Below are 13,543 nucleotides of genomic sequence, written 5' to 3'. Positions count from 1 at the left end.
TTCCATGTGTATACAGATGGTATTGAAGATATTTCCATGTTTATACAGATGGTGGTGTAGATATTTCCATGTTTCTTCAGATGACTGTGTAGATATTTCCATGTTTTTACAGATTGCAGTGTAGATATTTAAATGTTTATATAGATGGCGCTGTAGATATTTCCATGTTTATACAGATCGCGGCGTAGATATTTCCATGTTTATACAGATAGCGGTGAAGATATTTCCATGTTTTTATTGATATCGGTGTAGATATTTCCATGTTTACACAGATTGCGGTGTAGATATTTCCATCTTTCTACAGATGGCATTGTAGATATTTAAATGTTTATGCAGATGGCGGTGTAGATATGTCCATGTTTATATAGATGGTGGTGTAGATATTACCATGTTTATACAGATAGCGGTGCAGATATTTCCATGTTTATACAGATCGTGGTGAATATATTTCCATGATTATACAGATCGCGGTGTAGATATTTCCATGTTTATACAGATCGCGGTGTAGTTATTTCCATGTTTATACAGATAGCGGTGTAGATATTTCCATGTTTATAGAGATAGCGGTGTAGGTATTTCCATGTTTATAGACATAGCGGTGTAGATATTTCCATGTTTATATAGATGGCGTTGTAGATATTTCCATGTTTATACCGATAGATGTGTTGGTATTTCCACGTTTATACAGATAGCGATGTAGATATTTCCATGTTTATAGAGATAGCAGTGTAGATATTTACATGTTTATACAGATGGCTGTGTAGATATTTCCACGTGTATACAGATGGCATTGTAGATATTTCCACGTTTATACAGATGACTGTAGATGTATTTCCATGTTTTACAGATGGCTGTGCAGATATTTCCATGTTTATAGAGATAGCGGTGTAGATATTTCCATGTTTGTACAGATGGCGTTGTTGACATTTCCATCTATACACAGATGGCCGTGTAGATATTTCCATGTTTATACAGATGGCAGCGTAGATATTTCCATGGACATGCAGATGGCGGTGTAGATATTTCCATGTTTATACACATCGCGGTGTAGATATTTCCATGTTTTCACAGATGGTGGTGTAGATATTTCCGTGTTTATACACATGGCGGAGTAGATACTTCCATCTTTATGGAGATGGCAGTGTATATATTTTCATGTTTATAGAGATGGCGGTGTAGATATTTCCCTGTTTATAGAGATAGCAGTGTAGATATTTACATGTTTACACTGATGGCTGTGTAGATATTTCCATGTGTATACAGATGGCATTGTAGATATTTCCATGTTTATACAGATGACTGTAGAGGTATTTCCATGTTTTACAGATGGCTGTGCAGATATTTCCATGTTTATAGAGATAGCGGTGTAGATATTTCCTTGTTTGTACAAATGGCGATGTTGATATTTCCATCTATACACAGATGGCCGTGTAGATATTTCCATGTTTATACAGATAGTGGTGTAGATATTTCCATGTTTTCACAGATGGTGGTGTAGATATTTCCGTGTTTATACACATGGCGGAGTAGATACTTCCATCTATATGGAGATGGCAGTGTAGATATTTTCATGTGTATAGAGATGGCGGTGTAGATATTTCCATATTTATAGAGATAGCGGTGTAGATAATTCCATATTTCTACAGATGGCAGTGTAGATATTTCCATGTTTATACAGATGGCGGTGTAGATATTTCCATACTTATACAGATGTCTGTGTAGATATTTCCATGTGTATACAGATGGTATTGTAGGTATGTCCAGGTTTATACAGATGGTGGTGTAGATATTTCCATGTTTATTCAGATGACTGTGTAGATATTTCCATGTTTTTACAGATGGCAGTGTAGATATTTCAATGTTTATAGAGATGACGCTGTAGATATTTCCATGTTTATACAGATCGCGGTGTAGATATTTCCATGTTTTTACAGATATCGGTGTAGATATTAACATGTTTACACAGATTGCAGTGTAGATATTTCCATCTTTCTACAGATGGCATTGTAGATATTTCCATGTTTATGCAGATGGCGGTGTAGATATTTCCATGTTTATACAGATGGTGGTGTAGATATTACCATGTTTATACAGATAGCGGTGTAGATATTTCCATGTTTATACAGATCGTGGTGAAGATATTTCCATGTTTATACAGATCGCGGTGTAGATATTTCCATGTTTATACAGATCGCGGTGTAGATATTTCCATGTTTATACAGATAGCGGTGTAGATATTTCCATGTTTATACAGATAGCGGTGTAGATATTTCCATGTTTATAGACATAGCGGTGTAGGTATTTCCATGTTTATAGACATAGCGGTGGAGATATTTCCATGTTTATATAGATGGCGTTGTAGATATTTCCATGATTATACCGATAGATGTGTTGGTATTTCCACGTTTATACAGATAGCGATGTAGATATTTCCATGTTTATACAGCTCGCGGTGCAGATATTTATATCTTTATACAGATGGCATTGTAGATATTTCCTTATTCACACAGATGGTGGTGTAGATGTTTCCATGTTTATACAGATAGCGGAGTCGTTAGTTCCATGTTTATGGAGATGGCAGTGTAGATATTTTCATGTTTATAGAGATGGCGGTGTAGATATTTCCATGTTTATAGAGATAGCAGTGTAGATATTTACATGTTTATACAGATGACTGTGTAGATATTTCCATGTGTATACAGATGGCATTGTAGATATTTCCATGTTTATACAGATGACTATAGAGGTATTTCCAGGTTTTTCAGATGGCTGTGCAGATATTTCCATGTTTATAGAGATAGCGGTGTAGATATTTCCATGTTTTTAGAGATGGCGCTGTTGATATTTCCATCTATACACAGATGGCCAAGTAGATATTTCCATGTTTATACAAATGGCAGCGTAGATATTTCCATGGACATGCAGATGGCGGTATAGATATTTCCATGTTTATACAGATAGCGGTGTAGATATTTCCATGTTTTCACAGATGGTGGTGTAGATATTTCCGTGTTTATACACATGGCGGAGTAGATACTTCCATCTTTATGGAGATTGCAGTGTAGATATTTTCATGTTTATAGAGATGGCGGTGTAGATATTTCCATATTTATAGAGATAGCGGTGTAGATATTTCCATCTTTCTACAGATGGCGGTGTAGATATTTCCATACTTATAGAGTTGTCTGTGTAGATATTTCCATGTGTATACAGATGGTATTGTAGGTATTTCCATGTTTATACAGATGGTGGTGTAGTTATTTCCATGTTTATTCAGATGACTGTGTACATATTTCCATGTTTTACAGATGGCAGTGAAGATATTTCAATGTTTATAGAGATGGCGCTGTAGATATTTCCATGTTTATACAGATTGCGGTGTAGATATTTCCATGTTTATACAGATCGTGTTGAAGATATTTCCATGTTTATACAGATCGCGGTGTAGATATTTCCATGTTTATACAGATCGCGGTGTAGATATTTCCATGTTTATACAGATAGCGGTGTAGATATTTCCATGTTTATACAGATAGCGGTGTAGATATTTCCATGTTTATAGAGATAGCGGTGTAGGTATTTCCATGTTTATAGACATAGCGGTGTAGATATTTCCATGTTTATATAGATGGCGTTGTAGATATTTCCATGTTTATACCGATAGATGTGGTGGTATTTCCACGTTTATACAGATAGCGATGTAGATATTTCCATGTTTATACAGCTCGCCATGCAGATATTTATATCTTTATACAGATGGCATTGTAGATATTTCCTTATTCACACAGATGGCGGTGTAGATGTTTCCATGTTTATACAGATGGCGGAGTAGTTAGTTCCAAGTTTATGGAGATGGCAGTGTAGATATTTTCATGTTTATAGAGATGGCGGTGTAGATATTTCCATGTATATAGAGATAGCAGTGTGGATATTTACATGTTTATACAGATAGCTGTGTAGATATTTCCATGTGTATACAGATGGCATTGTAGATATTTCCATGTTTATACAGATGACTATAGAAGTATTTCCATGTTTTACAGATGGCTGTGCAGATATTTCCATGTTTATAGAGATAGCGGTGTAGATATTTCCATGTTTGTAGAGATGGCGTTGTTGATATTTCCATCTACACACATGGCCATGTAGATATTTACATGTTTATACAAATGGCAGCGTAGGTATTTCCGTGGACATGCAGAAGGCGGTGTAGATATTTCCATGTTTATACAGATAGCGGTGTAGATATTTCCATGTATTCACAGATGGTGGTGTAGATATTTCCGTGGTTATACACATGGCGGAGTAGATACTTCCATCTTTATGGAGATGGCAGTGTAGATATTTTCATGTTTATAGAGATGGCGGTGTAGATATTTCCATATTTATAGAGATCGCGGTGTAGATATTTCCATGTTTATACAGATAGCGGTGTAGATATTTCCATGTTTATACAGATAGCGGTGTAGATATTTCCATGTTTATAGAGATAGCGGTGTAGGTATTTCCATGTTTATAGACATAGCGGTGTAGATATTTCCATGTTTATATAGATGGCGTTGTAGATATTTCCATGTTTATACCGATAGATGTGTTGGTATTTCCACGTTTATACAGATAGCGATGTAGATATTTCCATGTTTATACAGCTCGCCGTGCAGATATTTATATCTTTATACAGATGGCATTGTAGATATTTCCTTATTCACACAGATGGCGGTGTAGATGTTTCCATGTTTATACAGATAGCGGAGTAGTTAGTTCCATGTTTATGGAGATGGCAGTGTAGATATTTTCATGTTTATAGAGATGGCGGTGTAGATATTTCCATGTTTATACAGATAGCGGTGTAGATATTTCCATGTATTCACAGATGGTGGTGTAGATATTTCCGTGTTTATACACATGGCGGAGTAGATACTTCCATCTTTATGGAGATGGCAGTGTAGATATTTTCATGTTTATAGAGATGGCGGTGTAGATATTTCCATGTTTATAGAGATAGCAGTGTAGATATTTACATGTTTACACAGATGGCTGTGTAGATATTTCCATGTGTATACAGATGGCATTGTAGATATTTCCATGTTTATACAGATGACTGTAGAGGTATTTCCATGTTTTACAGATGGCTGTGCAGATATTTCCATGTTTATAGAGATAGCGGTGTAGATATTTCCTTGTTTGTACAAATGGCGATGTTGATATTTCCATCTATACACAGATGGCCGTGTAGAAATTTCCATGTTTATACAGATAGTGCTGTGGATATTTCCCTGTTTTCTCAGATGGTGGTGTAGATATTTCCGTGTTTATACACATGGCGGAGTAGATACTTCCATCTATATGGAGATGGCAGTGTAGATATTTTCATGTTTATAGAGATGGCGGTGGAGATATTTCCATATTTATAGAGATAGCGGTGTAGATAATTCCATATTTCTACAGATGGCAGTGTAGATATTTCCATGTTTATACAGATGGCGGTGTAAATATTTCCATACTAATACAGATGTCTGTGTAGATATTTCCATGTGTATACAGATGGTATTGTAGGTATGTCCAGGTTTATACAGATGGTGGTGTAGATATTTCCATGTTTATTCAGATGACTGTGTAGATATTTCCATGTTTTTACAGATGGCAGTGTAGATATTTCAATGTTTATAGAGATGGCGCTGTAGATATTTCCATGTTTATACAGATCGCGGTGTAGATATTTCCAAGTTTTTACAGATATCGGTGTAGATATTTCCATGTTTACACAGATTGCGGTGTAGATATTTCCATCTTTCTGCAGATGGCATTGTAGATATTTCCATGTTTATGCAGATGGCGGTGTAGATATTTCCATGTTTATATAGATGGTGGTGTAGATATTACCATGTTTATACAGATAGTGGTGTAGATATTTCCATGTTTATACAGATCGTGGTGAAGATATTTCCATGTTTATACAGATCGCGGTGTAGATATTTCCATGTTTATACAGATCGCGGTGTAGATATTTCCATGTTTATACAGATAGCGGTGTAGATATTTCCATGTTTATACAGATAGCGTTGTAGATATTTCCATGTTTATAGAGATAGCGGTGTAGGTATTTCCATGTTTATAGACATAGCGGTGTAGATATTTCCATGTTTATATAGATGGCGTTGTGGATATTTCCATGTTTATACCGATAGATGTGTTGGTATTTCCACATTTATACAGATAGCGATGTAGATATTTCCATGTTTATACAGCTCGCGGTGCAGATATTTATATCTTTATACAGATGGCATTGTAGATATTTCCTTATTCACACAGATGGCGGTGTAGATGTTTCCATGTTTATACAGATAGCGGAGTAGTTAGTTCCATGTTTATGGAGATGGCAGTGTAGATATTTTCATGTTTATAGAGATGGCGGTGTAGATATTTCCATGTTTATAGAGATAGCAGTGTAGATATTTACATGTTTATACAGATGACTGTGTAGATATTTCCATGTGAATACAGATGGCATTGTAGATATTTCCATGTTTATACAGATGACTATAGAGGTATTTCCATGTTTTTCAGATGGCTGTGCAGATATTTCCATGTTTATAGAGATAGCGGTGTAGATATTTCCATGTTTGTAGAGATGGCGTTGTTGATATTTCCATCTACACACATGGCCATGTAGATATTTACATGTTTATACAAATGGCAGCGTAGGTATTTCCGTGGACATGCAGAAGGCGGTGTAGATATTTCCATGTTTATACAGATAGCGGTGTAGATATTTCCATGTATTCACAGATGGTGGTGTAGATATTTCCGTGTTTATACACATGGCGGAGTAGATACTTCCATCTTTATGGAGATGGCAGTGTAGATATTTTCATGTTTATAGAGATGGCGGTGTAGATATTTCCATATTTATAGAGATAGCGGTGTAGATATTTCCATCTTTCTACAGATGGCAGTGTAGATATTTCCATGTTTATACAGATGGCGGTGTAGATATTTCCATACTTATAGAGTTGTCTGTGTAGATATTTCCATGTGTATACAGATGGTATTGAAGATATTTCCATGTTTATACAGATGGTGGTGTAGATATTTCCATGTTTCTTCAGATTACTGTGTAGATATTTCCATGTTTTTACAGATTGCAGTGTAGATATTTAAATGTTTATATAGATGGCGCTGTAGATATTTCCATGTTTATACAGATCGCGGCGTAGATATTTCCATGTTTATACAGATAGCGGTGAAGATATTTCCATGTTTTTACTGATATCGGTGTAGATATTTCCATGTTTACACAGATTGCAGTGTAGATATTTCCATCTTTCTACAGATGGCATTGTAGATATTTAAATGTTTATGCAGATGGCGGTGTAGATATGTCCATGTTTATATAGATGGTGGTGTAGATATTACCATGTTCATACAGATAGCGGTGTAGATATTTCCATGTTTATACAGATCGTGGTGAATATATTTCCATGATTATACAGATCGCGGTGTAGATATTTCCATGTTTATACAGATCGCAGTGTAGATATTTCCATGTTTATACAGATAGCGGTGTAGATATTTCCATGTTTATAGAGATAGCGGTGTAGGTATTTCCATGTTTATAGACATAGCGGTGTAGATATTTCCATGTTTATATAGATGGCGTTGTAGATATTTCCATGTTTATACCGATAGATGTGTTGGTATTTCCACGTTTATACAGATAGCGATGTAGATATTTCCATGTTTATAGAGATAGCAGTGTAGATATTTACATGTTTATACAGATGGCTGTGTAGATATTTCCACGTGTATACAGATGGCATTGTAGATATTTCCACGTTTATACAGATGACTGTAGATGTATTTCCATGTTTTACAGATGGCTGTGCAGATATTTCCATGTTTATAGAGATAGCGGTGTAGATATTTCCATGTTTGTACAGATGGCGTTGTTGACATTTCCATCTATACACAGATGGCCGTGTAGATATTTCCATGTTTATACAGATGGCAGCGTAGATATTTCCATGGACATGCAGATGGCGGTGTAGATATTTCCATGTTTATACAGATAGCGGTGTAGATATTTCCATGTATTCACAGATGGTGGTGTAGATATTTCCGTGTTTATACACATGGCGGAGTAGATACTTCCATCTTTATGGAGATGGCAGTGTAGATATTTTCATGTTTATAGAGATGGCGGTGTAGATATTTCCATATTTATAGAGATAGCGGTGTAGATATTTCCATCTTTCTACAGATGGCAGTGTAGATATTTCCATGTTTATACAGATGGCGGTGTAGATATTTCCATACTTATAGAGTTGTCTGTGTAGATATTTCCATGTGTATACAGATGGTATTGAAGATATTTCCATGTTTATACAGATGGTGGTGTAGATATTTCCATGTTTCTTCAGATGACTGTGTAGATATTTCCATGTTTTTACAGATTGCAGTGTAGATATTTAAATGTTTATATAGATGGCGCTGTAGATATTTCCATGTTTATACAGATCGCGGCGTAGATATTTCCATGTTTATACAGATAGCGGTGAAGATATTTCCATGTTTTTACTGATATCGGTGTAGATATTTCCATGTTTACACAGATTGCGGTGTAGATATTTCCATCTTTCTACAGATGGCATTGTAGATATTTAAATGTTTATGCAGATGGCGGTGTAGATATGTCCATGTTTATATAGATGGTGGTGTAGATATTACCATGTTTATACAGATAGCGGTGCAGATATTTCCATGTTTATACAGATCGTGGTGAATATATTTCCATGATTATACAGATCGCGGTGTAGATATTTCCATGTTTATACAGATCGCGGTGTAGTTATTTCCATGTTTATACAGATAGCGGTGTAGATATTTCCATGTTTATAGAGATAGCGGTGTAGGTATTTCCATGTTTATAGACATAGCGGTGTAGATATTTCCATGTTTATATAGATGGCGTTGTAGATATTTCCATGTTTATACCGATAGATGTGTTGGTATTTCCACGTTTATACAGTTAGCGATGTAGATATTTCCATGTTTATAGAGATAGCAGTGTAGATATTTACATGTTTATACAGATGGCTGTGTAGATATTTCCACGTGTATACAGATGGCATTGTAGATATTTCCACGTTTATACAGATGACTGTAGATGTATTTCCATGTTTTACAGATGGCTGTGCAGATATTTCCATGTTTATAGAGATAGCGGTGTAGATATTTCCATGTTTGTACAGATGGCGATGTTGATATTTCCATCTATACACTGATGGCCGTGTAGATATTTCCATGTTTATACAGATGGCAGCGTAGATAATTCCATGGACTTGCAGATGGCGGTGTAGACATTTCCATGTTTATACAGATAGCGGTGTAGATATTTCCATGTTTTCACAGATGGTGGTGTAGATATTTCCGTGTTTATACACATGGCGGAGTAGATACTTCCATCTTTATGGAGATGGCAGTGTATATATTTTCATGTTTATAGAGATGGCGGTGTAGATATTTCCCTGTTTATAGAGATAGCAGTGTAGATATTTACATGTTTACACTGATGGCTGTGTAGATATTTCCATGTGTATACAGATGGCATTGTAGATATTTCCATGTTTATACAGATGACTGTAGAGGTATTTCCATGTTTTACAGATGGCTGTGCAGATATTTCCATGTTTATAGAGATAGCGGTGTAGATATTTCCTTGTTTGTACAAATGGCGATGTTGATATTTCCATCTATACACAGATGGCCGTGTAGATATTTCCATGTTTATACAGATAGTGGTGTAGATATTTCCATGTTTTCACAGATGGTGGTGTAGATATTTCCGTGTTTATACACATGGCGGAGTAGATACTTCCATCTATATGGAGATGGCAGTGTAGATATTTTCATGTTTATAGAGATGGCGGTGTAGATATTTCCATATTTATAGAGATAGCGGTGTAGATAATTCCATATTTCTACAGATGGCAGTGTAGATATTTCCATGTTTATACAGATGGCGGTGTAGATATTTCCATACTTATACAGATGTCTGTGTAGATATTTCCATGTGTATACAGATGGTATTGTAGGTATGTCCAGGTTTATACAGATGGTGGTGTAGATATTTCCATGTTTATTCAGATGACTGTGTGGATATTTCCATGTTTTTACAGATGGCAGTGTAGATATTTCAATGTTTATAGAGATGACGCTGTAGATATTTCCATGTTTATACAGATCGCGGTGTAGATATTTCCATGTTTTTACAGATATCGGTGTAGATATTAACATGTTTACACAGATTGCAGTGTAGATATTTCCATCTTTCTACAGATGGCATTGTAGATATTTCCATGTTTATGCAGATGGCGGTGTAGATATTTCCATGTTTATACAGATGGTGGTGTAGATATTACCATGTTTATACAGATAGCGGTGTAGATATTTCCATGTTTATACAGATCGTGGTGAAGATATTTCCATGTTTATACAGATCGCGGTGTAGATATTTCCATGTTTATACAGATCGCGGTGTAGATATTTCCATGTTTATACAGATAGCGGTGTAGATATTTCCATGTTTATACAGATAGCGGTGTAGATATTTCCATGTTTATAGAGATAGCGGTGTAGGTATTTCCATGTTTATAGACATAGCGGTGGAGATATTTCCATGTTTATATAGATGGCGTTGTAGATATTTCCATGATTATACCGATAGATGTGTTGGTATTTCCACGTTTATACAGATAGCGATGTAGATATTTCCATGTTTATACAGCTCGCGGTGCAGATATTTATATCTTTATACAGATGGCATTGTAGATATTTCCTTATTCACACAGATGGTGGTGTAGATGTTTCCATGTTTATACAGATAGCGGAGTCGTTAGTTCCATGTTTATGGAGATGGCAGTGTAGATATTTTCATGTTTATAGAGATGGCGGTGTAGATATTTCCATGTTTATAGAGATAGCAGTGTAGATATTTACATGTTTATACAGATGACTGTGTAGATATTTCCATGTGTATACAGATGGCATTGTAGATATTTCCATGTTTATACAGATGACTATAGAGGTATTTCCAGGTTTTTCAGATGGCTGTGCAGATATTTCCATGTTTATAGAGATAGCGGTGTAGATATTTCCATGTTTTTAGAGATGGCGCTGTTGATATTTCCATCTATACACAGATGGCCAAGTAGATATTTCCATGTTTATACAAATGGCAGCGTAGATATTTCCATGGACATGCAGATGGCGGTATAGATATTTCCATGTTTATACAGATAGCGGTGTAGATATTTCCATGTTTTCACAGATGGTGGTGTAGATATTTCCGTGTTTATACACATGGCGGAGTAGATACTTCCATCTTTATGGAGATGGCAGTGTAGATATTTTCATGTTTATAGAGATGGCGGTGTAGATATTTCCATATTTATAGAGATAGCGGTGTAGATATTTCCATCTTTCTACAGATGGCGGTGTAGATATTTCCATACTTATAGAGTTGTCTGTGTAGATATTTCCATGTGTATACAGATGGTATTGTAGGTATTTCCATGTTTATACAGATGGTGGTGTAGTTATTTCCATGTTTATTCAGATGACTGTGAACATATTTCCATGTTTTACAGATGGCAGTGAAGATATTTCAATGTTTATAGAGATGGCGCTGTAGATATTTCCATGTTTATACAGATTGCGGTGTAGATATTTCCATGTTTATACAGATCGCGGTGTAGATATTTCCATGTTTATACAGATCGCGGTGTAGATATTTCCATGTTTATACAGATAGCGGTGTAGATATTTCCATGTTTATACAGATAGCGGTGTAGATATTTCCATGTTTATAGAGATAGCGGTGTAGGTATTTCCATGTTTATAGACATAGCGGTGTAGATATTTCCATGTTTATATAGATGGCGTTGTAGATATTTCCATGTTTATACCGATAGATGTGGTGGTATTTCCACGTTTATACAGATAGCGATGTAGATATTTCCATGTTTATACAGCTCGCCATGCAGATATTTATATCTTTATACAGATGGCATTGTAGATATTTCCTTATTCACACAGATGGCGGTGTAGATGTTTCCATGTTTATACAGATGGCGGAGTAGTTAGTTCCATGTTTATGGAGATGGCAGTGTAGATATTTTCATGTTTATAGAGATGGCGGTGTAGATATTTCCATGTATATAGAGATAGCAGTGTGGATATTTACATGTTTATACAGATAGCTGTGTAGATATTTCCATGTGTATACAGATGGCATTGTAGATATTTCCATTTTTATACAGATGACTATAGAAGTATTTCCATGTTTTACAGATGGCTGTGCAGATATTTCCATGTTTATAGAGATAGCGGTGTAGATATTTCCATGTTTGTAGAGATGGCGTTGTTGATATTTCCATCTACACACATGGCCATGTAGATATTTACATGTTTATACAAATGGCAGCGTAGGTATTTCCGTGGACATGCAGAAGGCGGTGTAGATATTTCCATGTTTATACAGATAGCGGTGTAGATATTTCCATGTATTCACAGATGGTGGTGTAGATATTTCCGTGTTTATACACATGGCGGAGTAGATACTTCCATCTTTATGGAGATGGCAGTGTAGATATTTTCATGTTTATAGAGATGGCGGTGTAGATATTTCCATATTTATAGAGATCGCGGTGTAGATATTTCCATGTTTATACAGATAGCGGTGTAGATATTTCCATGTTTATACAGATTGCGGTGTAGATATTTCCATGTTTATACAGATCGCGGTGTAGATATTTCCATGTTTATACAGATCGCGGTGTAGATATTTCCATGTTTATACAGATAGCGGTGTAGATATTTCCATGTTTATACAGATAGCGGTGTAGATATTTCCATGTTTATAGAGATAGCGGTGTAGGTATTTCCATGTTTATAGACATATCGGTGTAGATATTTCCATGTTTATATAGATGGCGTTGTAGATATTTCCATGTTTATACCGATAGATGTGGTGGTATTTCCACGTTTATACAGATAGCGATGTAGATATTTCCATGTTTATACAGCTCGCCATGCAGATATTTATATCTTTATACAGATGGCATTGTAGATATTTCCTTATTCACACAGATGGCGGTGTAGATGTTTCCATGTTTATACAGATGGCGGAGTAGTTAGTTCCATGTTTATGGAGATGGCAGTGTAGATATTTTCATGTTTATAGAGATGGCGGTGTAGATATTTCCATGTATATAGAGATAGCAGTGTGGATATTTACATGTTTATACAGATAGCTGTGTAGATATTTCCATGTGTATACAGATGGCATTGTAGATATTTCCATTTTTATACAGATGACTATAGAAGTATTTCCATGTTTTACAGATGGCTGTGCAGATATTTCCATGTTTATAGAGATAGCGGTGTAGATATTTCCATGTTTGTAGAGATGGCGTTGTTGATATTTCCATCTACACACATGGCCATGTAGATATTTACATGTTTATACAAATGGCAGCGTAGG

The sequence above is a fragment of the Pan paniscus genome, chromosome 7, assembly GCF_029289425.2.
Source record: "Pan paniscus chromosome 7, NHGRI_mPanPan1-v2.0_pri, whole genome shotgun sequence".
NCBI classification, from domain to species: Eukaryota; Metazoa; Chordata; class Mammalia; order Primates; family Hominidae; genus Pan; species Pan paniscus.
This window is presented reverse-complemented; position numbering follows the sequence as displayed.